This window comes from Urtica dioica, chromosome 7 (genome assembly GCF_054948205.1).
Source record: "Urtica dioica subsp. dioica isolate 48M chromosome 7, U.dioica_male_clone48M_v1_H2, whole genome shotgun sequence".
Classification (NCBI taxonomy): domain Eukaryota; kingdom Viridiplantae; phylum Streptophyta; class Magnoliopsida; order Rosales; family Urticaceae; genus Urtica; species Urtica dioica.
The window spans coordinates 17813712-17836658 of record NC_142762.1 but is presented as its reverse complement, the minus strand read 5'-3'; the positions used below and the strand labels follow the sequence as shown (position 1 = coordinate 17836658).

Genomic DNA, 22947 nt, shown 5'->3' with positions numbered 1-22947 from the left:
GGACAACTAGAAGAGAATCCTAGATCGACATGTTCAGAGCAGTATTAGTGCATAAATGCACAAGGGACATACTCGATCTTTTCCTATTTTCTATTTCGGGAAAGTGCGTGAGGGAAGTGTGAACTTCAACTCACTCGAACACTTGAAAGTTTGAGATTACACATCTTTTTATTTTTCGGTTTTGTCTACAAAGAGACCTCCCACTCAAAATTTCAAGAGCATATAGATTTTGAACATATGTGATATAGATATAGTTTTGAAAACATTTTGAAAATTTATTTGATTTGGATGACAAAATATTTTCAAGTTTGAAAGTGAAAACGGTTTTTCAAAATTCAAACTAGTTTTGTAAAAATTCAATTTCAATTAATCTTTCAAAAATCAAAACTTTTAATCTTTACACATCATGTTTATAATCATATGAAAAACATTTTTGCTCAAGAAAGTTTTCTCATTAGAGTTCTATAACTCATGGTAGTGGGGTTTGAAAATCCGGATTTCTAAAAAAACTGGAGTTTCAGACAGCCGCGCACCTCGGAGTAAAATCGCCATAACTGGCGGCTCCGATGTCCTTTTGAGCCGAAACCGATGGCATTGGACAGAGGACAGACAGAGCTTTAATTTGATTCAAGAATCATTAAATTTTGATTTCTGAGCAGAGAGTTATGCCGCTTTTAATGCGGATTTACATTCCAGCTCGAAGAAAAAGAAATAAATTAAAGCTTTGTCCTTTTAGGTGCGAAAAAGAATCGAGTGTAACGGAACGTTTTATGAAGTTGTTTAAAGCTTTTATTTGTGTTTTATTAGCAGGGTAATAACATAGAATAAAAGAAATAACAACATGCATAAAACGATTCAAGTAAATAAACGAAACTAGCAAGAAAATAAAACTAGTCACAAAATTTACTCGAAAAATCTCAAACCTTTAAAACACGTTTTTCAATATAAAAAATTAAAAACTTTTAGAACTGATTCTAATGTGTTTTAACATCATCCCAAACTTATAGAAAATCAACATGGTTTTTAATTTAAAGGCATGAGCAATAAATTAAAAAAAATCTAAGATTACAATTCTAACTTGTCACAAAATTAGTAAACTTTCGAAAACGATTTTCAAGCTCATAATTTAAAAACATGCACATGCATTCCTTTGACCATAGCTCTGATACCATTTGTTGAAATCGATCTAGGGTTTGAGAAAAAGTTTAACGCTTCGTTAAGCGGCGGAATTTTAAAAATTTTCTTTTTAAGTAAAACTAGTTTTTACTAACCTAGACAAGAGCATATGCATGTAAATAAAAACTAATATGAGCTATAAAAGTTACTAACCTTTTGATGCTTGAACGTTGATGAGCTTTTGGAAGGTTGGCAACGTTCGTCTCCCCTCGCAGCACGTCTCTCTTTTCTTTCCTCGGGAACTCGAGCAACCACGATAGTTTCTATCACTAAATCACTCGAAAAGAAGGAATTAGTGAGTGGGCACTTTTAAACACTACGACTTGAGAACGAGTCTCGAAGTCGCAGAGCTAAACACTAGGTCGAGTGAGGACCTAGGTGCCAAGACAAGAAAAAAATCGAAAATAAACTAGAGAGAGAGAGAGAGAGGATTTCGGCCACAAGTTCTAGAGAGAGAGTCTCTCAAATCTCTTAAACTTGGATGAATGAAATGTGAGGAAATGAGGCTCCTATTTATAGGAGAGGTCTCACCTTCAATAAGGTAGTTTCCTCTTCTATAGAATATCACATATTCATGAGCAATTTCCTCTTTTTTCCCTTTGAGATACTCGGCCAAGCTAGGGCTTCTAGAAGCCTTGATTTGTTTCCTATTTTGTTCAAGGCTTGCCTTGTCTCTCTCTTGGCCGAATTCCATATAGCATCCTTATGCAAATTTGTTTCCTCTTTTTCTTTTGGCAAGTATCTTGATACATTTATGCACAAAATATTCTCTCTTGGTTGGGTATGTTGGGCGCCCAAGGCCTTCTAGAAAAGGCTTCTAGAAGCTTTTCCATTTGTTCATGACAACATGAAAAAGGCCCAATAAGAATTTTCAATAAAATTCTTATGAAATGAAATTAATTCACAAGGCCCAATGATCAAGTCATGGCCGAGTGAAACATGTCATAAAATGACCTTGTCAAAAATTTATTGACATTCATTTCATCGTTTGTCTCAAAAGACAAAAATACCTTTTTCACTATTTTCGTTCTTGTTTTGACTTAGCTTCCAGTTTAACTATTCCTATCGATGTGATTCGTGACAGTGACCTCATGGATCCAAATGAACAAAGCTTTAGCTAAACACTTGGACTCAAAAGTTCACAAACCTTTTCCAAGTTTAGCTTAATGCCAACTGACTCCACTAAAGAGCTGACACTGAAAATCTCTCGGTTCAAATGAATTTATTTTCTACTCAAGAATTCGACCTAATTATGATGAGCGGATCCACTGAATATTATCTATGTTTACCCTTCATGAATGTCATCAGCTAGTCGGGATTTACTAATTTACCATTTTACCCTTCTAGCTGTTATTTCCTCAACTCCTTTGTCGCTTGTGAATAAGTTAGAAACAATGTATTGACGAGGAGCTAACAAGTCACATTGTTTCATCCAAAAGAGTCGAGACTCAATTTGGACACTGGCCAGTTCATTTATTCACACTCCAAGGAACAAAGCATGAGGTGACATACATTGCATTTCAACAATCTTGTACATGAATTCCATATCTATGAGAACTTCACAAAGTTACTCATGACAGACTCACAACTTAGTACTTCACCAATAGGCCTTGTTCGGAATCACATAGTGAGTCCGAACTTTGACTTTCTCAAATGAGAATACTAAGGTGTGAAATGGCATGTCTCATTTCAGGATTAAGGTAAGCATGATGCAATTCATACATAGTGACTTCGAGACATAAGAGGTTAAATGGTTTGTTCTTATCTTGTCTCTAGAAGTGCACTGGTCAATTCAGTACCTTCGGAAGATACCTAGAAGAACTATAGAGTTCCTAACTCTCAATGCCTCATAACCAGACATCATAGATTCTTCTAACAATCATACTGAGGTCAATAGTCCTTTGACCCTAAGATTGCGAATATATCGTTTTAAGCAAACTACGAAGAGTTTGTTCATGCAAATCTACATTTGTCTCTTCGTAAGTTGTTAAGTTTGTTTATGGACTAAAAGACTATGGTTTTATCATAAAACTTCAGACAAGGAAGATTGAATGAACGTTTCAACTTTATTAATGAATGAATAGGCAATTACAAGCAAGAGTCTTCATGAGACTTTATTACATCAAATGTTCAAAATAAAGACTACAACTCTTCTTGTGGGCACCATTGACAACAGCCTCTCCCTCACCCGAAGCGTCGATTTCGGCGCTGCCGCTGACTCCTGGAGGCTCGCCCCCCTCGGATCTGACTCCTGGAGGCTCGCCCCCCTCGGATCTGACTCCTGGAGGCTCGCCCACATCGGATCTAACTCCGAAAAGTCGCAGGAGATTCGTTCCCTCCGATCGGTGGCCTCGGAGCCCTCCGGCGAACTCCATGGACGAGGAGAGGGAAAATCTCTACGCTCGGAGACATTTTAATTTCCATGTCCATTGATACAGATCAAAGAAGCCGAGTTAAAACTCGATGACGTGTGTCTTCTTCGTGAGAAAGTTGATATATCGTTGGTGGAGATCGAGCGGAACGAGATGAGGTTTGCTTCTCTGGAAAATCCAGTGCAAAAAGTTTTTAGGGAGCTAGAAAATAAAGAAATCGAGCATGAAAAAAATGTCAGAGCATTTGAATTGAAGAAGAAAGAGCTCGAGTCCACTGTGCGAGCAAATGCTTTAAAAGTTTGATAAAATATTCCAACAAGTAAACTAGGGTTTTAAGGATTTTCTTATCCATCTTCTCTTCTGAATCGTGTTTCAACTTTATCTGCGCCTCTTTCTTTTCATCGTGCTCTTCTGTCTTCGCGAAACCCTCGCTTTTTTTTTTTTTTTCCCGCAACCACTGAGCAAAAAAAAGCAAAGGTTCTCTGGAGTCTCTCTCTTGGCTCTCTTCAAGAAGAAGCCTAAATCTTTAGTTTCTTTGGATGTTTTTGAAAATCTTTTTTTCTCTGTTTTGTTACTTGCATTTGGTTGGACTCAGAATCAACCTTTTTTTTACTCTATTTATTGTGCACTCTATGTGTCACCAAGATTCGAAAAATGAAGGTTTTTACACCCCTAATTCAGTTCGGGTTTGTTTTTAGGGTCAAAAGATTACAGGAGCTTTCCTATTTTTGTCACAGTTTGTTGATTGGCATAGGATGTAAATGATGATTAAAAGTATTAACAAAAAAATACATTATTTTTTTTACTTTCTTGTTCTGGAATTGTAATTTGTGTTGGTTCTTTCTCAGATTAAAGATCTTCACGATGCTCGGGAGCGTGTTGGCGTTAACTGACGATTCGGTTCTATCTTCTGGTGCCGTTTACAATGCAGTCGGAGAGCTTGAGGCCGGTTTCAGGATTGAAAACTGTTACCCTCTTATCATCACTCAAGTGTCTTTGCTGAGTAATTTTAATTTTAATTTTTATTTTTATTTTATTAATTTTAATTGTAATATGATTTGTTTTTTAATTTATTATTAAATTACGATTTTGTCCTCATTTAAAAGGCACGTGATACGCACATGATCCATTTTTCATCTATTTTGACGGTTTTTGTAACAGAATGACTGAAAGTGAAAAAATGACTATCATAATGGGCCAAGACTGCAGGGTTTTTTAATCAGGGACCAAGGTGTTAAAGAGGTCTAAGACGAGGGACCAAAAATGTCATTAATTCAAGTTTTAAATCACTTAACAAAATAGTAATTAATTAATTAGTAAAATAGAAAAGTTCTAAATAATTTAACAAAGTAGTTAAAATTATGCCCTCAAACTACGTTCTAAAATTAAATTTTTGACGATTGTAATAAACATTCATCTATTAAAAAAATTAATTCAAGAGTTAATAAATTTTTTGAAACGTAGTTATTATATATTTTGACTATTTTATTAATTTGAATTTTTTTTTTACTATTTTACAAAATATTTTAACTATATACGTCACTTCAAACTACTACATTTTCAAAATAATAAACAAGTAGTCAATCTGCTGAGATGACAATTGAATCAGTGATTTAGAATTCATATTTTATCATTTGGTTTAAATATGCGATTAAATGGGATTCTATATTCGTAATAAATATTTAATTTTTTTAAATAATCAATTTTGATTTCTTTTCTTTTTTAATAGCACTTAGTTAATTCTAATTACTCTCTCTCTCTCTCTCTCTCTCTCTCTCTCTCTCTCTATATATATATATATATATATATATATATATACAAAAATATAATACAGATCTACGCCTTCGAGGGAAGCTGACGAGGTCGGGGGATAACCAACGCAGGCAATTGGACTCGTACACGATGAAGAACAAGAGGAGCATGCCACATGACTTGATTCCGCTTATGGCAGCGTCATAGCAGCACTGCGCCATAACCTCCCTCTCTCTCTCTCTCATGTGGCCATATTTGGGATTTGAGGGCCACAGAGCTCTTCGTCGGCCAGCGAAGGAACAGAAGCACCGTGCATCTATCGAGGAGGTTAGGAGCACCGCGTCGGAGAGAAGTTCAGATTTGTTATCTAATCGCCGCTGGTTTTATATGGGTTTTGATTTTTTTTTAATCGTATGTCATTTTTTGGTTAATTAATGTTGTGTTACATATATTTTCAGCTTTTACTTTCGAATATTATACAATTAATTACAATTTTTTGTAAATAATAGTTCATTATCATTAACATGGAGTCGTGTCTTTGACTACATGATTTTTATTGGTTTGGTTTGGGTTTTTTTTTTTTTTTTTTTTTTTTTTTTTTTTTTTTTGCAGTTAAAATCCTTAATCACTATTAATAGGTTGTCTTCATCATGATTTTTATTCAAACTAGTTTTTTTTTCAATTTTTTTTTCATAAATTAAAATTTGGTAATGTTAATGCGGTTTTACGCACAACATTGCGACGTACAAATCACGGAGGAGTCCGATCAAGTACGTTGTGAGAGGTTTTCCATAGTCTTTCCTAGGTTCCAAGAAGAACGAAGCTATGGGGTAAAGGTCCGATATTAATGACAACGATTCTTAAGGTTCTTCAGAAAGTGTGAATTTGGGGGGGTGTTGGGGTCCTAGGTCGGTTTCTTTAGTTGCGAGAAGATCGTAAGTTATGGATGAATCCGAATAATATGGTTTCAAGGGGCTTTGGGAACATCGATATAGACTCGAGGAACCTCCGAGTGGCATTGTCTCCTTGGGAGTGGGGTTTGGACTCGTTGTGGCCTCACTAACTTAGCTGAAACAAGGAGATATAGCAATATAATGAAATTTTCCTCTTTTCTAGGGTGAGGAGCTTGAAAATAAAGTCTCAACAACTCTTAGTCACCTTAGAGAGGGTTGCTAATAAAGTATTTATAGTATCAAAATATGCATATATGAGTAAATGATGAAAATTGTTATTTTCTTCCGATTTTAGAGAGAAAGGAAGGGAAATACATCTCCTTTGATGGTGTTTGTGGTGTTCTTGGATGGAATGTTGTGGGAAATAAATTTTTGTAGTTGATGTATGAGATGGTGAGGAATGAGGAGAATTATGAGGGAAATCTAAAAAAATGTGGAGATTTGTGAGGGAAATGTGGTGGAATTTCTTTGATGTGATGGTGGAGAAAGAGACTAATGGTGTTCATGATGTGATGAGAGAGAGACGAGGGCTTAAGGACGTTGTTGACGTGATGGGAGAGAGGAGAGGGAATAAGGGTGTTCTTGATGTGATCATAGAGAAGAAGGAATAATGGTGCTCTTGATGTGATGAGAGAATCGAGATAAGAGAGAATAGTGGTTGAATGAGAAATTATGTAGAGTTTTGGTATGATTTGATGGGTTTCTCATTCTTTGAGATGAAAAGAGAGGTTTTTTGTCACGACCCGCGAACCTTAGCTCTCCCACGAGCCAGGGCAGAGATCTTCGTATCTTGCTTATCATAAAATAAAATACATGAAAACCGTGGTGGAAGCGCTTCCGTAAAACATTTAAAAAAAAACTTTTAAAATATTTACATAAACGTCTCAAAAATACAGACGAATTTTTCGTTTTTCCTACAACATACCATTTAAAACTTTTACACACAAAAAGACTCGACTTTCAAAAACAAAACATACCAATTCGCCCTTGACTTAGCCACATGTTGGCAGCCACATTCGCCCTTAATGATATCCGCACGACACATGTCTTATTGGCGCAAGACAGAAGGGTGCACAATCTCCTTCCTAATCCCCATGTGGTACCACCACGAAAGATAACAAGTACCTGCTAACATGGGGTATATGTCGGAGGCGGTACCATTCAATGTCTTCTCTTTAATTAGCTTAGCATGAGAGACTGCTTAGTTCAGGTTCAACCCCGGCCTTAACATATATTTATTTCGCTTATTAACTCGTGACTTATAAGTTCTTAGGATATGACTCCCAGAGATCCTAACATATTAATACTCGCTTTTAAATACGAGTCTTAACCACAGTCTCTCATAACCCAATTCACTAGGACTTGATCTCTTGGGGCAGACTAACTAAACACATAACAAATGCTTGGGTTCCTAGTACCTCTAGCCATTTCTGTTAGCCGCACTAATTCCGTTTTCCAGTTTGTTAGTGGCTTAAAGCCCTTAATCTTGATAGTGACTTATCTTTTGGCTTATCTTGCTCTTGCTTACTAGAAAGAACATAAAGATGCACGTACAATATATGTATATATATATATATATATAAGGATATATATATAATATTTCTTGATGTTGTAGGTGCCTAAAATTCACTTACCCGGATAACGTTTCTTTCAGATCCTGAAATCTTCTCTTCCAGACAAAAGGGTTCTTCTTAACTTCATGTATAACTCAGTTCACGTAAGCTCTACACGCTCGCTGCTAACTCATAGCAATCTGGACTTATCTATGGAAGAAAAAGATCGAACATCGAGCGTACTCAATATCTCATCTATCGATATACTTACTTACATACTCCTACTGAAAAGAAAACTCACTAGGAACGTATTCAAAACGTTCTCCTAACTGCGCTACTAAGAGCGTCTCAAACAACAACACATCGAACATTCGAATCAAACAAAGACATAGAAAACAACGTCCTATAACATTCGACCATATATTCTGTATGAATGGGCAAAGCCCATAGCTTAGAATAGATTCCCGAGAGTCGAACCTAAGGAATCGGGCATGAAAGAAACACTAGCTAACAATTGCTAGCTAACATGAATTATTTAAAAATAACTCGAGCAAACACCTTCAAAACATCATAAACTTCACATTACCCATAAACTAAACAAGACCTTTTGTCTCGGGTTTTTAAAAAGACTTTAAATTTCCGAAACTCATTGTCAAAACGGGTTTCTGAAAACATTTTTGACTTGTCTCTTTTTATTGACAAGTTACAATTATTGAAAATATAAATAAATAACGTAAAACCTTTTCATTTAAAATAAACTAAGTCATATATTTTAAATTTATAATCGAACTCGGTTTTATTATAACTCGGTTTTAATACATAAATTAAAATAATAACATTAATTACTTAATCGAATAATCAACGAGTACGATAATAATAACGAAACTAACAGTGAAAATAAAATACTTAACAAACGATAAAAACATAATAATACCACGAATAGATATATATTAAAACGACTCTTAAAAAAAATTAAGGATTCGCAACTAACTCAAGTCGAGATTCGAGAAATCCTCGACTCGCTAAACGCTAAACAAATACTTTTCGAGCCTCCGAGCCAATGCCGAAAGGCCTTTCCCACTCGGCCTATTCTCGGCTTAGTCTGGCCCTGCCCCACCGACGCTCGCGCAGAAGCTACTCCATTCCTCGGACAGCGTCCTCGCCATCCCGAACCGCCGCCACGGCTCTGTGCAGCCCGCCTACCGAGCAGTGATCCTGCTGCCGACTGTAGACCCTCAAACAAAAACACATACACAAGGGCACACATAACCACATAACAAATTCTCAATTCAAACCCACTGAACTGTATGCCTCCTCTGAGCGGTTCCAGCTAACACCCATAGAAGAACAAACTCGTGCAACAACACACAGAGAAATCGAAACCCATTATTAAGCAAACACCAACATTAATCCACTAATTCTCATAAAACCATACCAGCCCAAAATCAATTTTTAGAATCATAACATCCATCAAAAACCTACCACGTGATTCTCAGACATTTTACAAAGGGATTTCCTTAACCATAATGAATGGGCAGAACATCAACAACATCACAATGAACAACCAAAGCGTAATAGCCAGAACAACCAGCCATCGAATTCGAGCTCAGCTTTAAGCTTGAGAAATCATCACTGAATCACATCTAGAATAACCTAGACAAAAACCCCCAAAAATCACGAACCCTAAGATTCGGATTTTGGGTTCGCAACTTACCTTAGCAACCTGCGAAGCTTTAGTCGGAGCTGGTCCTTACCACGTGCTCCGTCATCTTCTTCGCGCCGTCATCTTCTCCGCGCGACTCCTTCGCAACCACGGTCGGCTTCAGTGTCTTCGCCGAGCTCTCTCGCCGAGCTTTCTCTTCCTCCTCGAGAGCTAAAACCCCGTCTCTCTCTCTCTCTCTCTCTCTCTCTCTCACTCTCGTTCTCGCCTCTTCTCTCGCTCACTCTATTCTTCTTTCTTGTTTTTTTCTTTCCTTCTCTTCGGTGTTTCTTCTTCTTTCCTCGTTCTTTTTTTTTTTCCTTTGTGGGTTTGTTTTGTTCGGCTTGAGAGACTTAATGGCAAGGAAATTGATGAAGATAAGTGTCGAGTTGGCAAGGATAAGAACAAGTGATGAAAGTTTCCAAAATTACCATTAAGCCTTCCTTTTCCACTTTTATTTCAAATGGGTCCAGAAAAATCATTACAACGAAGTCCTTATCATATAACTATTTAATTAAATCCATAACCGAACATATTATAAATATATGATTCGAACCGAGAATTTTCTCGTTCTTTCTCGATTAATTCAAATATATTTAAGGTTTCTCGGAAATAATTCTCGTTCTTGAGAATTTATTTCTAGAGTATTTTCTCGAAAATAATTTAGTAATCGAGATAAACTCGATAATTCCTTTATTTATTCAGAGATTTTTCATTACCTTAATATATTTTAAATTCATTCGATAAACTTATTGGACCATAATTCACTCGAGAATTTAGTTGTAACAACGGAAGCTTGTTTATTATTTCCCAATCTCCAAATACGAGTGACGCAAAAGCTTGTCCTTACATTTTTATAGGATTCTAGAGTGTTAGGGTGTGTTGAGTGGGTTATGGGACCCACTTTGGGTGATAGAATGAGCAAAATATGGTGTTGGGCCAATCTGACCGTGTGGGACTAGCTCTGGCCGAGTGGGCAAGTGCCTCGGCCGACCTGGGGAAAAAAAGGTGCACCGACTGAGTGGGACAAGACCCCTTGGCTGAGCTGGGGCAAGGTGATGCCTGACCATGGGTTGAAGTAATGTGGTGATCGATCGAGTAGGACAAGGCCATTGGCCGGGATGGGGCAGAGTGGTGCCCGACCGAGTAGGATAAGACCCTCGGCCCGGGTGCGGCAGAGGGATGCTCATGTTGGAAAATATCTAGGATTAAGAATAATCAATCGCTTCTAGCAAGCGGCGGAATATAAAAAATTATTTGAAACACGTAAAACGATTTTACTACCTAGACAAAGTGCATGAATATAAAATTTAAAATTTAAAAACTATAAAGAGTTTTCACTCAATACCAACCTCGTTAGAAGCTTGAGCATTGAAAAGCCTTTGGAAAGGTTGAATCGCTCGTCTCCCCACTTAGCTTGTCTCCTTCGCGTCTTCTTGAATCCGAGTAACCACGATAGTTTCTACCACTAGAGTCTTCGAGTTTAGAAAGGATTTAGTGTGTTGGCACTATTAAACACAATGACTCGAGAACTAGTCTTAGAGCCAAAGAGCTAATACAAAAGCTAGGTCCAGTGAGGACCTAGGTGCCAACACAAAAGAGCAAGAAGAAGAGACAGAGAGAGAGAGGGGGTCGGCCAAGTCTAGAGAGAGAAGCTCTCAATCTCAAAAACGTATTTCAACATTGTGAATGAGGTGTGGTATTTATAGGAGAAGGGATTGCCTTTTCCTCTTTTCTATTGAATATCACATATTCATGAGCACAATCTTTATTTCCCATTCCTATCATAATAATACCAAGGTTGGAAATTTGTTTCCTCTTTCTCTTAGTTTGTCGTCCATCATATAGCACATGTGCTATAAATTTGTTTTCTCTTTTCGTTTTGGCAAGTATCTTCATAAATCAAAATAATTTCCCTTTCTGTTGATGATGGCCATGGTTTTGTCTTCTTGAACAAGCTTCTAGATGTTTCTTTAATTGTTCATGACAATACAAGAAAAGTCCATGTAGAATTTTCACATAACATTCCATAAAATGAAATTCAATCCTCAAGGCCCAAATATCCAATGTTGACCGTGTGGATCATTTACATTGTCATCATATGACAATGTCCAAATTCTTATTTTGACATTTGTACCATCTTATTGTCCTTATGGACAAAATTACCCTTTAGAAAATTTTCGTAAAATTCGTCTAGTTCAACACTTGAACTTGTTTTGACTTAGCTATTAGTTTAACAAATCCTACTCTAATGACTTGTGGTAGTGACCTCATGGATCCAAATGAACAAAGCTTGAGCTAGCATGATTCGACACAAAAGTTCATAAACCTTTTCCAAGTTCTAGCTTAATGTCAACTGACTCCACTAAAGAGTTGACACTGAATCTAGGGTGGTCTTAAAGATTATATCGGCTGCGCTGCCGTTATCAATAAGAACTCTTTTTACCAAGTTGTTGGCCATCTGGGCCTTAAGGACTATAGCGTCATTGTGTGGGTGCACAACTCGCTTGGCCTCTTCATTGGTGAATTGTATTGTCTCGTGAGGTACGGACGGAGGTTCCTCATAGGTGAGGTTAACCTGCCCGTCAAGACCTTTCTGAGAGGCAGCTCTGAGGAGCTTTTTCCTTTGCCGGGCCGAGTCCCCGTCTTGCAAGCCACCTAGAATGGTGGTGACGACGTGGAGTTGCGCATCAGCCGTAGCCGCGACCGCTGTGCGGTCGGCGTTAGCGTTGGCCCCTCCACCTTTCTCAGGCTGTGGCCTGTTGTTGGCGGGGGCTGCCGCTCCTACCATGCGAAAGACAAACTCTTTGAGCTCTCCCTTTTGGATTAATGTCTCAATTTGCTTCCTAAGATGGAAGCATTGAGCGGTCGTGTGACCGTAATCCCGGTGGAACTCACAATAGCGGGATCGGTCGTGAGATGCGGGGCCGCCCTTCATCGGAGCCGGAGCGGTGAACTTGTCATGCGCCACAGCGTAGATTTTCTCTACCGGGGCGTTCAAGGGAGTGTAACCCGAGTAGTCTCTGAAAGTGCTTGCAAGACGCGGCTTCTGAGACATAGGGGGTCGGCTATCGGTAGCTTGACCGCCCTTGTTCATCCTCTTGCGGGGGTTACTCGGCTCGTTGCAGGACTCATCCCGATGGCGGGAGCTTTGGTTGCTGCTCCTGCGGCCGTCGAGGTAATCTTCTACCCCCATAAAGGTTTTGGCTCGGTTCATTAACTCGGCCATCGTAGAAGGGACTCTGCCGTCAAAGCGGTCAACCTTGTTTGATTCTGCGGTGAATCGGGTGAGATACTGTCTCAAGGACTCGTTATTCTCTTGCCTGATCGACCATAAGTACATCTTGGTCTTCTTTTGGACCATGGATGTAGCAAATCGTGCTAGGAACATGTCCTTCAGGTCTTTGAATGATTGGACGCTCCCTGGTCTTAAATTCTTAAACCACTCAAAACCGGGTCCGGTGAGGGTAAGACTAAAAGCTTGGCATAGCGCCCCAGGTGAAACGCCTTGCATTATCATCCAAGTTTCGTAATGTTGGATGTGATACGTGGGATCAGCTTTCCCATTGTAGAGAGGGAGATTTGGGAGTTTGAAGTTTCCCGTGCACACCTCAGCAAGGATTTGGGCGGTGAAGGGAGAGGAATGTTCTTCTACGACCCCGTATGTATCACCGGCCAAGCCCCATTCACGCAGGTCACGCACCTCATTACGAAGATTGTGAATCATGGTGACGACGTCGAGGCCAGTGTTGGGGGTCACTCCTTGTTCAGGAGGAGTCACCTGTCGCCTTTCGTTCGACCCTTGAGCCGTGCGAGGGTCCCCATTGATTGGGGCCGCAGGGTTGTGACCCTTGCGAGCACTTAGCCTCTCCCGGAGGTCTTCGCCACGGTCGTTCTGTTGGGCGGTAAGTCGATCTCTAAGATCCGGCCCGGCGGTATGGGGGCGTGAGCTTCGAGCCACACGCCTTACTCGCCGAGTCGTTGGACCTTCCCTGACATTGCCTCTGTGACCGAGTCGGTCAGGGGCTGAACGTCGGGAGGTCTCTTCTTGAGAGGAAATCGGTATTGCCTTTGTTTTCGAAGGACCGACTTCGATCTCAACAGGGAGTTCCCCGTCTTTGGTGAGAGAAGTCTCGATGTCTGCTGAAATTTCCAAGCCTTCATAGTCGGGGTCATAGTCATGTCCCTCGTCCATGAGGTCCTCGGATTCCCCGTGGGAGGCGCCGTGTGCGGGTGCCTTGCCCGCCAGTTGGCGGTGGTACCTTGCATTGGCTATCTTTAGTTGGCGGATTTTCTCCTCCATTTCAAGGATGCGGTCGTCCCGACTGTCCTGAAGAGGAGGGGGCGAGGGAGTGTGACTCTCGTCGTTGAGAGACTCCTCGTTGCCTTGCGCTCGGGAGCGCAGGAAGTATTTCTTCACCGCGGTTGCATTTTCGGGGTTGTTCACGCCCTCAGAACGAACGGGTGGTTGACCACTCATGTCTTTCTCAAGCCGAGAAGAAAGGGGTCGAGCTGTACAAGGGATTTCGGGCTGTGTACGTCGAGAAGTCCCCTCCTTCTAGCGCCAAAATGTTGTCGCACGAAAAAGAACAACGATTAGATACCTCGGGTGGTTCGATCCAAGGCCGGACCAAGTGACCGCGCCCGGGCCAAAAATGGGAGCTCGTAGACCGAGCTGTACCCTCCAGACCTTGAGGTGTGTTTTGGGGGTGTGACCATGCCAAAGGTTGGCTGCCTACGTACCCTTTAGTCGGGATCAGGTCAGAACGTAGTTCAATCTGTGTGTTGAGGGCTATCTTGGGCTCGGAGGCTTGAGAATCCAAGGCTTTATAGTAGGACCCGGCTCGTAGCTTCTAGTGAAGACTTTAGAGGGGTCGCTTGCCTCGTAGCTCGGAGTTCTAGCTCAATGGCCAAGAAGCTGGAGAGCAGTGTGTACTGCGGAGGCTCGGGTCGCAGAAAAGGAGCACGCTCCCTCTCGTGGAGGGGGGTCCTTGTATTTCTGAGCCGAGGGGGGAGGAGCGCGCGCTCTTGGAAATATCACAAGAGTGCGGGAGAGGAGAGAATTCTCGAGTGAGAAGTGTTGTGGGAGAATTGGGATTTGTTCGAATGAACCAGGATGATTTTTCCTTCCCCAAGGGGGGGGGGGGTATTTATAGTTGTGGAGAGAGGCCTTGGGCCGGCCCCTCAAGGCCCACCGGGTGGCCGGGAGCAGGGCGCGCGGGGCGTGACGCCTGGCCGGGCGCGGGGCGTGACGCCTGGCCGGGCGAGGGGTGCATGGAGCAGCAGGAGCGGTCGGCCGAGGCAGCAGGGCGCTCGGCCGGGGGAGCAGGAGCGGCCGGCCGAGGCAGTAGGGCGTTCGGCCAGGGCAGCAGGCGCGCGCGGGAGTCGGGCAGCCGCGAGCGCAGACGCGCGTAGGCGCGCGCGCGGGCCGAGCGGCCTGGAGCGCGGGCGCGCGAGGGCCAGAGGGCCGGGCCGCGAGGAGCGCGCGCGGGCCGGAGGGCCGGGGCACGGGGATCACGCGCGGGCCAGAGGGCCGGGGCGCGAGGAGCGCACGCGGGCCGGAGGGCCGGGGCGCGAGGAGCGCACGCGGGCCGGAGGGCCGGGGCGCGAGAAGCGCACGCGGACCGGAGGCGTGAGGGCGCGCGCGGCCGACTGCGCAGGGGCGCAGGTCGCGCGTGGCCCGGGGCGCACAGCCAGGGGCGTGAGACGCGCACGGCCGGCGGCGCAGGGCGCGCACGGGCCGCCGACGTCGGGCATGCGCATGCCGGAGGAGAGAATGTAGAAAAAATGTCCTCTAGGAAATTCTCTTGAGAGAAAGATTTTTTTCTCCCCCTCAAGTGAGAGGGGGTATTTATAGGAGTGGGGAAGGCCATGGGCCGACCCACTTGGAAGCCCACGGAAGGGCAAGGCGCGGGGCGCGCATGGCCGGCAGGGCGCGGGACACGCATGGCCGGCAGGGCGCTGGGCGCGCATGGCCGGCAGGGCACGGGCGCGCATGTCCGGCAGGGCGCGGGGCGCGCATGGCCGGCAGGGCACGGGCGCGCAAGTTTTGCAGGGCGCGGGGTACGCATGGGCCTAGGCGGCCGGGGCCCGTTGGATGATCCGGCCGGCGATGCTCGGCCGGTCTCAAATTGTTTTTAGATTTCCGGTTTCCCGAAAACGACCGACAACAACAAGTACAACAACAAACGACCTTGCGGGATTTGTGCGGTGGTGGGCCATCCCACAGATATGTGCCCAACTTTGCAAAAGACATCACCCGAAGAAGCTAATGCACTTGGTGGGTTCCCGAGACAGCCAATGTCAAATACTTACAACAGCTCTTGGAGGAATCACCCCAATCTAAGCTACGGGAATCAATGCCAAGGGCCTATACAGTTTCAGCAGCTTCAACAAGCTCCAGGTCAAGGGCAAGAAATGTCATTGAGTGATATGGTAAGAGCTCTTTGCACGTCTTAAACACAATTCACGCAGAGAACTGAAGCATACATGCAAAAGACCGAAACACATCTTCAACACATAGATAATCAGATCGGGCAAATGGCTACAGTGCTCAACCGGTTAGAAGCTCAGAACTCGGGTAAACTCCCATCACAATCGCAAATTAATCCACGAGAGGACGCTAAAGCAATCACGTTGCGGAGTGGCAGTTCCATTGAGTCAAATGCGAAGAACAATGCGAAGGATAAACGAGACAAGAATCTGCAACCCCCCATCCAAAGTGTAAGCAAGGAAGCTTCGACCGAAACTCGCTCATTCGAGACGCCGCCTCCTTTTCCAAGCCGATTAGCCCACTCAAAGAAGGAGGAAAAGGAGCAAGAGCTGTTGGAAACTTTTCGACGAGTTGAAGTCAATATTCCACTTCTCGATGCCATCAAACAAGTTCCACGGTATGCAAAGTTTCTGAAAGAATTATGTACCAACAAACGGAAGCTAAAGGGCAATGAGAAAGTACAAGTGGGAGAGAACGTCTCAGCGGTGCTCCAAAAGAAAATTCCAGAAAAGTGTAAAGATCCGGGAACGTTCACTATCCCGTGCATAATAAGCAATAGACGGTTTGAAAGAGCTATGCTTGATCTGGGAGCCTCTATCAATGTGATGCCATACTCTATATACGCTTCTCTAAATCTGGGACCACTTGAGGAGACTGGAATTATCATACAGTTAGCTGATCGTTCTACAACTCGTCCAATTGGAGTCGTTGAAGATGTCCTAGTTCAAGTCAACCAACTAATTTTTCCAGCAGATTTCTATGTTCTAGAGATGGAAGCAGATTCATCATCGTCGACGACACCGATTTTACTTGGCATACCGTTCCTAAAGACCGCAAGAACAAAAATTGATGTCCATGATGGGTCTCTCACGATGGAGTTTGATGGAGAGATAATCCGTTTTAACATTTATGAAGCCATGCGTTATCCTAGCGATGTGCACACTATTTGCGACATCGACGTCATCGAGGAATTGTCACAAAAAGTGTTTGAGCTATACGGAGACGACGATGTCGATATTGCTTTTCGGGAAAGTGTCGAGATCAGTGATGAAGATGCAGAATTAATCATCACCACCTCGGGCTACACCGCAAAGATGGAGAACATTACGGCACTCAATGCACCACCGGAACTTAAACAAAAGGATGTACAATACATCGAGCTCCCCGCCGCTGTAGAAAAGGTGCTGCCTTCAATCCAAAAGGCTCCCCAACTTGAATTGAAGCCACTGCCGGATTATTTGAAGTATGTGTTTCTTGGAGAGAACGAGACACTTCCAGTAATTATCGCCAAAAGCCTCACCGAAAATCAAGAGAAGAAGCTAGTGCAAGTACTCAAGGAGTACAAAACTACGATCGGTTGGACAATTGCCGATATAAAGGGAATCAGCCCCTCTATTTGCATGCACAGAATTCTTCTCGAGGAAAACTCCAAGCCCGCTCGAGACGGTCAAAGGCGACTAAACCCACCGATGACGGAGGTTGTGAAAAAGGAGGTATTGAAACTCCTTGATGTTGGCGTGATCTACCCAATATCGGATAGTCAATGGGTGAGCCCCGTACAATGTGTTCCGAAGAAGAAGGGGATCATAGTCGTCAGGAATGAAGAAGACGAGCTAGTCCCTATGCGAGTTCAAAACGGGTGGAGAATGTGTATCGATTACAGAAAGGTCAACAAAGCTACTCGGAAAGATCACTTTCCTCTTTGTTTATTGATCAGATGCTAGAGAGGTTAGCCGGCCACTCCCACTACTGCTTCCTCGATGGATATTCGGGGTATAATCAGATCGTGATCGCACCAGAGGATCAAGATAAGACGACATTCACGTGTCCATTTGGCACTTTTGCTTACCGCCGAATGCCATTTGGCCTATGCAATGCGCCCGTGACATTTCAACGATGCATAATGAGCATATTTTCGGAGTATGTCGAGAACATCATCGAAGTCTTCATGGATGATTTCAGCGTACATGGTAACTCTTTCGACTCGTGTCTCTCTAATTTAACACTTATTTTGAAAAGATGTGGTGAAACCAACTTAGTGTTAAATTGGGAGAAGTGTCACTTCATGGTGGATCACGGGATTTTGTTGGGGCACGTTATTTCATCTCGAGGAATTGAGGTCGACAAGGCCAAAGTCGATCTAATTCGCTCTCTATCCCCACCGACAAATGTGAAAGAGGTACGCGGCTTTCTTGGTCATGCGGGGTTTTTTTAGAAGATTCATAAAGGATTTCTCGAAGATTGCAAACCCGCTTTGTCATCTATTGCAAAAAGATACTTCGTTTGTGTTTGATATGAAGTGTATGGCTGCTTTTGAAAGACTTAAGGAACTTCTGACCACAACGCCTATTATCCGACCACCGGATTGGAATATGCCTTTTGAGATCATGTGCGACGCTAGTGATTATGCAGTTGGAGCAGTCCTCGGGCAGCGAGTCAACAACACACCTTACGTCGTGTATTATGCTTCTCGGACGCTGAATGATGCGCAAATAAATTATACAACAACCGAGAAAGAATTTCTCACGGTTGTCTTCCCTCTTGAGAAATTCCGCTCTTATTTACTCGGGACAAAGGTGATAATTTATTCTGACCATGCCGCATTGAAGTATCTGTTGACGAAAAAGGAAGCCAAACCACGTCTACTTCGCTGGATTTTACTCATCCAAGAGTTCGATTTAGAAATTCGAGATCGGAAAGGGTCTGAGAATTCTGTTGCTGATCACTTGAGCCGACTCATTCGTGCAAAGGATGACTTGCCTTTGAGGGATGAATTTCTCGATGAGCAACTCATGGCCGTGAACTTGGTCGAGGTATCGTGGTATGCCGATATTGCAAATTTTTTAGCCACTGGAAAAATACCTCCAGAATTCTCTCGGATCCAAAGAGATAAGCTACGCCAAGATGCTCGATACTACTTTTGGGAAGATCCATATTTATTCAAGAACGGTACCGATCAGATCATTAGACGTTGTGTTCCGCAATCCGAGTTTCAGTCTATTCTTACTCATTGCCACTCTCAAGCATGCGGAGGACACTTCGGACCGAAACGCACAGCCACACGAGTGCTCGAGTGTGAATTCTTTTGGCCTTCTATTTTTTGCGACGCGTATTTTTTTTGCAAGGCTTGTGATCGATGCCAACGTACAGGTAACATTACTTCAAAGAATGAGATGCCTCAGGTTCCGATTCTTGTTGTTGAGATATTTGATGTTTGGGGCATCGGTTTTATGGGACCGTTCCCAACTTCGAGTGGCTACAACTATATACTTCTCGTTGTCGACTATGTCTCTAAATGGATCGAAGCCAAGGCTACACGCGTGGATGACTCAAAAACAGTGGTTGAGTTCATCAAAGATAATATCTTAGTCCGTTACGGAACACCGCGTGCTCTTATAAGTGATCGTGGAACCCACTTTTGCAACCGATCCATGGAAGCTCTTTTGAAGCGATACGGTGTCACACACAGAGTCACTATGGCTTATCACCCACAAGCGAACAGACAAGCAGAGGTCTCTAATCGTGAAGTAAAATCGATTTTAGAGAAGACGGTTGCACCAAATCGTAAAGACTGGTCCTCGCGGCTTCATGATGCTTTATGGGGTTACCGTACGGCCTACAAAACACCCATTGGGATGTCACCGTACCGCCTGGTTTATGGAAAACCATGCCATCTTCAAGTGGAGTTGGAGCATAGAGCTTCGTGGGCCATTAAGCAATGCAACATGAGCTGTGATGCAGCGGGTGAGCAGCGCAAATTGTAGATTCAAGAACTGGAAGAAATCCGGAATGATGCTTATGAAAGTTCAAGGATTTACAAAGAAAAGACAAAGGCGTATCATGATTCGAAGCTTACGGAAGGAATTCGCAGTTGGCCAGAAAGTCTTATTATATCATTCAAGACTTAGATTATTTCCAGGCAAGTTACGTTCTCGATGGCTCGGACCGTTCGTAGTCCTTAATTTGTCTCCGCATGGAACCATAGAGATTCAGAGCCTTGACATACAAAAGGTTTTCAGAGTTAACGGGCATAGACTCAAGCCATACTACGAGTCATTCCCAACGGAAGAGGTTGACGTGATCACTCTCGCAGAGGCAACATATAACGAGTGATGGTTTTATTGTGTCGGGCCGAGGACATTAAACCAAGCGCTGATCGGGAGGCAACCCAAATGACGAAATAGCTCGTATCCATTATTTTACTTGATCTACTTGAAAAAAAATCAGCTTTTTGCACGAATTTCCACTGTTCCAGTAAAAAAAAAACGCATTTTTAAAAAAATTATTTTCAGTTTTTTTTTTTTTTTTTTGGACAGTATAAAAATTGTTATTTTGTTTTCCTCGTTGTTTCAGAAAAAAAAACATCCCCGACAATAACGAAGATGGAACTCACGATGGAATATTGAGTAAATGAGCATGTTTGCTCATACAGGGAGTTTTACTTCACCCTTCCCTTGTATTTTTTACATTGAGGACAATGTCTTATTTAGTGGGGGCATAAAGTTGTCGGGTTTGCTTTTTATGTTCTTGCTTTTAGTTTTGTTTGAGGTTAGGATGTTTGCTTTTTATGTTCTTGCTGTTAGTTTTGTTTCAGGTTAGGATGTTCTTTTTGTGATCAAATGAAGTGAATTATGTGGAATTCTGAAAGGCAAAACCTTGTGATCCTGATATCATTATTGTTTGGACGTTTTTCATGCACCATAAAAAAAAAAACTTAAACCATGAAGTCAGTCCTGGAAAGTAGTAGAATGCCTAATATTGTTGTTCCTATTAATGTTCTCAATTACTTTCTCAATCTCAATTGTAGATCATAGTAACGAACTTCTTCGGCGGTTACTCGAGGCGAACGATCGTGGTGCAAAACACAGGAGATGATTGAGGCAATTAGGAATTAACATCAAGGCCAAAAAAGACCAGTTCCTGAATTGATGTTTTTAAAACATCCCCATTAGTAAGCCCCCTGAGCCTTATACATTTTAGCCGATTTTCTTTTCTGAGCCACTCCTACCTAGCCTATATTTTTTTTTATCCTATCCTTGTTTCTTGAACCGATTGATAGAAATACTTTGCTGTGACAATGAATGAGGACAAAGTTTGTTGTTGAGAGGATGGACAATGAGACAAGTGTAGGAGAGTGATCAATGAAATCTGAGGTCAAAGTTTGTTATTGAGAGATGGTTAGTAAGATAAGTGTGGGGGAGTGATCAATGTAATATGGGTTCAAAAAAAAAAAAGCCATATGTTTCTCTCTTATAAAAAATAGAGAGAACATAATAAGCTTCTACATTGGTGAATGAGAGTGCAGCAATACTTGAGTGAATAAACACGGGACATGTGCGAAAAAAAAATGAAAAAAAAGAAAAAAAAAAGAGAGAGTATATGATTCTCCAATATTAGTTCTACAGTTTTTTGATGTTTATGTATTAAAGGGTAATTCTTTGTCACTAAGGAATGTTTCTATCATGAAGTCCTTGAAACCTTTCAGAAATTCTCCTCATTCCCGTTTCTCATGAGCCAAAATTAAACCCAACGGCCCCATTACAACCTTTGCAAAGACCTCTTGATCTTGTGCGGAGCATTCGACGTAGTGGAGAGCCCAATGGAGAAGGTAAGATGCTGAGAAGGTAATTAAAACATCTGAGTTCTTGATTGGAATTGATGGTTGAAAGGTATTATGCTCAGTTCCATGGCTGAACACACACACATATACACACTCAAACCACTTCTACATGAAAAATATGCCACTCAATAAATGGTTAGGGATTACTTGTGTTTTTGTTGGACGGTTTGAAGTGTTGTTTATTTCAGGAGACTACAAAAGAGACATAAGATGTTTGTGGGTATCATCACTGGAAGCCCTCACGAGACGACACTCGTCCTCTATGGGCCACCTAGGGGTTTAACGGTTTTTTCTTTCATTGTTTAAGTATTTTATTTTCTTTCAATAAATGGTTGCTCGAGGACTAGCAATATTCAAGTGTGGGGGAGTTTGATAGGGTGTTAAATCTATAAATATTTTATATTGGATTCATATGCATTTTAATTATAAAATTATATTTATGAATCTAAATGATGTGTTTATGATGTTATAGATTTATTTGGAGTAAAAGACTTAAAAGGGTGTGAAAGTCCAGCAAATAGAGACAAAAATAAAGATGGACAAGTTTGGAGAGAATTATTCATGGAAAAGTGGTATATTAGGCATTAATATTTAAAAGACCACATAAATGACCAAAAGCTGGAATTTATTTGATGTTCTTTAGTGGCTGAGGTGGATATAATAAAGATGATGGGCTCATTACGTGAGATTGGGAGAAGAGCCCATTACGTGGTTGTTGAAAAAAATCGCACACCAGGGATATATAATAGAAGAGCAACGCGAAGAGAAGGAGGAGAAAAACAGAGGAAGAACGCGAAGGAAAAAAAAAGAGAGCGGCATCAGTGGAGAGGAGCGGCGATTGCTACGGGACGGCCACAACACTTCAAAACAGTTTTATTCCTTTCTCTTCAATGAATTATTATTTTTCTGATTCAATAATGTGTGACTAAATTCCTTAATAGTTTGGGGAAATTTCAAAACCCTAGTTCTATGACTTGAATTGAATATTGCAAAGTTCCTTGAGTAATCTATGAAATTGTGTTTTTCTCTGTGTGATATTTTTCTATGAAGTGTGTTTAAATTGTTTAGGAAGCTTACTAAATTATTTATACATGCTTTGATAGCTAGTTTGAATATCGGGATTGTCTATGATCAACGGTTTGAATTGTGGCAAAAATATGGGATTATGCGTTTATGAACATATTGTGAGAAAGACCTTGTTTAATTAATATGCTTGATTAGTTAAATTCGATCAGCCGGTTTTTAGAGAGTATTGCCAATTCTAGGTAGTTCAATAACGCGTGTTAGGAATTAATTAGGATTGAGTGTGAGAATTCGTGCTTTCGGGTT

General features: G+C 41.9%; 1 long non-coding RNA gene across 1 annotated transcript; it reads right to left on the bottom strand.

Moving 5' to 3' along the window:
• Positions 1-8692: 8692 nt before the first annotated feature.
• On the bottom strand, positions 8693-9860 carry LOC149390283 (uncharacterized). The gene is made up of 2 exons (XR_016300044.1): positions 9521-9860; positions 8693-9031 (listed from the first exon to the last, which is right to left on the bottom strand). It is a non-coding gene; the product is annotated as an uncharacterized LOC149390283 (long non-coding RNA).
• Between the last annotated feature and the right edge of the window lie 13087 nt (positions 9861-22947).